Source organism: Lipotes vexillifer, unplaced genomic scaffold (genome assembly GCF_000442215.2).
Source record: "Lipotes vexillifer unplaced genomic scaffold, Lipotes_vexillifer_v1.1 scaffold1150, whole genome shotgun sequence".
Classification (NCBI taxonomy): domain Eukaryota; kingdom Metazoa; phylum Chordata; class Mammalia; order Artiodactyla; family Lipotidae; genus Lipotes; species Lipotes vexillifer.
In genome coordinates, this window is record NW_006780314.1 from 286,378 (window position 1) to 292,139 (window position 5,762).

Below are 5,762 nucleotides of genomic sequence, written 5' to 3' on the forward strand. Positions count from 1 at the left end.
TTTCTTCTATCTTCAATATTGAAATGGCTACACAAAATTTCACCAATTTTGATGTCTTTTTAAAAATGCATACTGATATGACAGCTGTCATGTACAATCTAACATAATTGTTTTGAATGAAGTTTAGACAACTAAGTGCTACTAGAGCCATCTTATGGAAAAAACAAATGAAACTTTTGGCCAACCCAATATGTTAGAGTATTCAGTAAATGGAAAAACACTATAGAAATATGAGTTAATATTATTATTATTATTGTTATTATTACTATACAGTCACAGACTCAAAAACACTGCCCATATTTTCACAGTAGTGAGTGTTCAATGAGGATTATTTGTTATATAGGGCTATCAAAGTAAAATAATTTGATAGCTCAAATTTCCTGGAGGTATTTTTATATTTTTCATATTTGTTGACTTCACATACACATTAGTGACTTGGAGCTCAATAATGTTAATTATATAACTACATGTCAGGAACTGTCCTAACTACTCTGTGTGTTTCATCTCCCTTCAACCTCATAATTAATTCTATAGAGTGGATATAATAACTTTAATTTCACAGATAAGAAAAATGAGGATTAATGGGGTTTTTGCAAATACGCTGTGTCAAAAAGATCATAACTGAAAGAGGTATGTTTTGTTTCCAAAAATGTCTAATATTGTAGACAGCCCTTGTGTTTTACCACTACTTTAACTAGACAATGTAGTTGCTTGCTATTCACTTTCAAATTAAATGAATGAATGAATATTGTTTTAGCTTAGATCTGACAACTTTAGAAACTCACAATATTCCAGGAAGGGAAAATGTCTGGATCCCAAATATGCAGATTGTGTATACCATAATTATCTATCTTAAGCATTCCACCATTATATCACATTAAACAGGTCCAAGTTGTAACTCATTATTTTCCAAGTAATACTTGCTCCTTTTCCTGTGTTCCCTGACTTACTTAAAGGTATCATTATTCACCCAATTTCCTGCACTAAATATTTTAAGTTCTCTCTCTGCCTAATCTCCTATTAGTAATCCATTTCTAAATCATGTAAATTCTTCTGTAAGTTATCTCAAACCCATCCATTTCCCATCTTGCTTCAATCATCACTATCTCTCAGCTGGGTTATTCTTATAGTGTCCTAACTGGTCCTACCCACTCACATCCATTCTCCATGCTGCTGCTAGACTCTCCCTTCTACTATCAGATTTGATTATAGAGTATTTCTGCTTTAAACATGAAAAGTATTCCTATTGTGCTGAAGACAGAGATCAAACACCTTAGCCTGGCCTATGAGGATCTTCCTCATTTTTCCTTCTCCAATTCATTTCACACTTTACGTCATGAAAATAATTAACTAGTTGCACCTTCACAAGCAGGCTAAGCTTTCAGTGTCCTCATATCATTTGCCTTACTTGTTCATCTGTCAGGACTGCCTTTTCCCACATCTGTCCTACTTAGTGACTAAAGCAAGACTGACCAGAAAGTAACCTTCCCATAAGCTTTACCAGCTGAAGCCTACACAACTCCCCATTAATTCCTGAATCTGTCCCTATTATGACACTATCCCACCGCATTAATTCCTTACTTGCCACTGACCCCCCTAAGTGAAATAGCGTGAGAACATGGGCCATGTCTTTTTTTTTTTTTTAATTTTACATAATCAGAATTTAGATGCCTGGCACAATTCTGATGCTCAATATACTGTTTCAAAAAACATAATAAATGAATAAGTGAATGGATAAATAGAAAGGAAGGAAGGAAAGAAAGAAGGGAGAAAGGAAGGGTAAGAGTATGAAAGGAAGAAAGAAAAAACATGTGCCCTCTTGCTCAAGAAGAATATAAAAACAATATCCTTTGTTTTGGGGTTATGGGGATGGGATCAGGAACACATGCTACTGTAAGATGTAAGTGTTATTTTTAGAGAAAATAAATTATATCATGCTTTTGTATAGCAAACTCTAAACCTATCACCTCCCACTGTAAATCTGACCCTCCATGAAATAAATCTTTCCTATAATCTCGGTGTTTTTCTTAAGATGATATTCTATTCTTTAAAAGAGTAAAATGATCTAATCTGCAGTTCCAAAACTTCACTTTCCAAAAAAAAAAAAAAAGATTATTGAAATTTATAGATTTGGCCATGGCAAAATGGCATTTATGTCTTTCAGAGTTAAAATGAAATAAAATATATAACGTGCTGGGTTTTGCTTTCATGACAAATAGGCACTGACAAATACATACCACATTACCATCCTTGATTGCTCTGATGGAACTCATTTTCATCTTGTGTTCCTCTAATTATATGAAAATTGCATACTTTTTATGCATGACACATTTTGCACAGCTTTAGCAAAAGGTTGTGAAGAGAGGGAAAAGAAAAAAAAAAACAAACATTTATCAGTTTTTTCCCCTTTCACAGCAGCAATTGATCATCTTTGCAGCAATCAATCTTGCTTTATGGGCCTATTTTTCTCCACTATTGTTGTAACCAAATGGCAGCAGAAAGGCACTGTACACAAAAAAATATATGGTGGAGGTTTTTAGTTGTTTTTCTCAGCTTTTAATAGATGAGATTGAGGGTGCCCTTGCTTTCTGATGATTGTTCTGATTTGTTTTCTTTGCTCTTCATTCCTCTCTCTGCCTGGGTTTGAAGCTTTCACCCTAGAAAGAGTGGTAGGACTCCTGTCTAAGAATCCTACCCCACCCTTTATTTCTCATTCAAACTACTTTACATTTACAGAGAATATTCAACGTTTTAAAGCACTTTCTTATCAATTTTTAAAATTTTAGTTTCATAATAAAATGGGATATATTTAGAGAAGATCATTTTAATCTGCATTTTAAAGATGAGGAAATTTAATGTTTATATGACTTGTGACTTTCCTAAATTAATGTGATTTATTTGTTTTGAATCTTGTAGCTGATTCAGAAGTCCTGGCTTCCAGTCCCAGCTTTTCACAGAGGGTTTGGCTTCTCTTTAATAAAGACCTGGGAAAATAATTTTTCTGCTACCTATCCATAAAAATGCATACAAAGAACACACCAATAACAAATATCAGAGAAAATTACAGTCAATCAATTGGGTGTTTCTTTTACCATTCTTTATTTCTATTCTTTCTGAGAAATAAGGCATTGGCGTTCACAGGAAGCTCAGCATCATTGTATTTAACTCGAAAGGAATTGTAGAAGGCACATCTCATTCCTTGAAAATAATGACAAATTATGCAATTTTTGTTTTACTCAACTAGATTGAAAACGCCTGGGGAATAGCCAAGCTGCTTGGCAAAGGGAGGCATTTGATGTTTGGGGCTTTGCAGCCAAGGGAGCGGCATTGCTTTTAAAACAGGTGCAGGCTCCTAAAGCCTCGCTCGTTTCCCCTTTTGGACAGGCGCAGCACCTGACCAACTTTGGGAGAACAAAGCCTCTATCTGGACAAAGGGAAAGCGAGCTGGTCGCCTGTGGAGCTGCAGAGAACAAGGATCTGCTTCCCTTTGAAGTGCTGGCATTCTCCTTAATCACCTGGAAAAGTCTTAATTTAAAGAGGGCCTTGGGCTTCCCTGGTGGCGCAGTGGTTGAGAGTCCGCCTGCTGATGCAGGGGACACGGGTTTGTGCCCCAGTCCGGGAAGATCCCGCATGCCGCGGAGCGGCTAGGCCCGTGAGCCATGGCTGCTGAGCCTGTGGGTCCGGAGCCTGCGCTCCGCAACGGGAGGCCACAACAGTGAGAGGCCCGCGTACCACAAAAAAAAATAAAAATAAAAAAAAAAATAAAGAGGGCCTCTTAGACAAGCAGGGGATCTCAATTATATTTGACTTTCATATCCAATCTACTTCCCTTTCTTCAGGTTTATTAAAATTGGTGATGTGTTCATTGTGAGCCCCGTTTATATATGAATATGGAGTACTTCCTTTAGGGTCTCCCTCACTGCTCTGTTTGGTCCTGTGATGCACTCATATTGCTGCCTTTGTCATGGAGTCATTATTTCTGGAGATAAATACTGTGATGTCAGGCACACTGGATTATAATTGTTGCAGGGTAAACACAACGGGATTTTATGTTCTTAGAATGCCTAATTAGACGACAGTAAATGTCTTGTGGGACAGCTGAAAATCACAAGCCTAGGAAGTGTTGCATTTTTCACCATTGGATATACATGCATTGATGCACTTTATACCTTTACTCATATGAAATAAATATCCTAAAGGAATTCTCTTAGCATTTTAGAAAGATACCTGAAAGATTCACTTTGGAGAAACACACAAAATCCATAAAGCTATAGCCTCAGGAGTACTAGTCAGCTCCATACAGTGCATGGGGAATGTGACAGTCATTCTAGTACACACACCTCACCCAAATGCCTTCTTTTTAAAAAAGGGAGGGAGGATAAGTGACATTTTGATTTTATACTTGGGTTTGCAAACTGGATACAACCATATGTTAGGGATACAAGAAACAGGGGAGTTCTTGCCATAAAAGAGTTTGTATTTTATGTGAGATAAATAAAATCATCTGAGAATTCAACTGTAAAAACAGAATTAAGCACTTCAAAAGATAATGGGAAATCAGAGTAAGATAATTTTAGTCAAAGAAATAGGTAACAGTGTTCACGGGATTGAAGTTTGAGATTAGCTTTAAAAGTTGTATAAAGTTATAAAGAGAGGGATGTGGATGGTGTGTCCTTATTGTTAATGAATTAAAAGAGAAAATCTGTGTAGGAATAAACCAGCAGTTTCTAGTGGGGACTCTCGCTATGTCATAAGGGAAGTTTTTTTTGTTTGTTTGTTTGTTTTGTTTGTTTACTTTTTATTTCATAACCATAAACTTAACATTGCAATTCAGCTAAACTTGGAGGGGAATAAGGAAAATATGGAACCCAAAGAAGTGCAATGAAAACACAAAGATTATAGTATATTTTGAGCAGATGGAGATGAAGGGGTGCTCTCCTGAGCTACAGAAGGAATGGTCTTGGTGGTTAAGGTAAAACACAAGTCAAATTTATTATTAGATTTGTCCACAGTCAGCAATGGTGATCTTCTTGCTGGTCTTGCCATTCCTGGACCCAAAGTGCTCCATGGCTCCCACAATATTCATGCCCTCTTTCACCTTGCGAAAGACCACATACTTGCCATCCAACCACTCAGTCTTGTCAGTGCAGATGAAAAACGGAACTGTTTGTGTTGGGGCCAGCATTTGCCATGGACAAGATGCCAGGACCCATATGCTTCAGGCGGAAATTCTCATCATCAAATTTCTCCCCATAGATGGATTGCCACCAGTGCCATTATGGCATGTGAAGTCACCACCCTGATACATAAATCCCGGAATTGTTCTGTGAAAGCAGGAACCTTTATAACCAAAGCCTTTCTTCCCAGTGCTCAGAGCATGAAAGTTTTCTGCTGTCTTTGGAACTTCGTCTGCAAACAGCTCGAAGGAGACGCATCGCAAGGGCTCGCTGTCAATGGCGATGTCAAAGAACACAGTAGGGTTGACCATGGTTGGGCAGCGCGGGAGGTTCCAGTGTGGCAGTGTCTGCAAAGCCATAAGGGAAATTTTGAAAAGATCTCTGGAGAAATGAAGACTTACCTTTAGGCAGTTATCAGATTGGAAGTTAAAGATGAAGTTCCATTTTTGATTCTGAGTGAAGTCTGTGTGTGTCTGTGTGTGTGTGCCTGCTCACGCACATGTCAAAGTCCTTGCCCTCTTATCGCCTTACTCTATAGATTTTCTTGAAGTGCCACTCCCAAATACAACCCATTGGTCCACGGTT

At 37.7% G+C, this 5,762-nt stretch overlaps 1 pseudogene; it reads right to left on the reverse strand.

The window, feature by feature from the left end:
- Window positions 1-4,996: 4,996 nt before the first annotated feature.
- LOC103080115 (peptidyl-prolyl cis-trans isomerase A pseudogene) lies at window positions 4,997-5,488 on the reverse strand (annotated as a pseudogene).
- Between the last annotated feature and the right edge of the window lie 274 nt (window positions 5,489-5,762).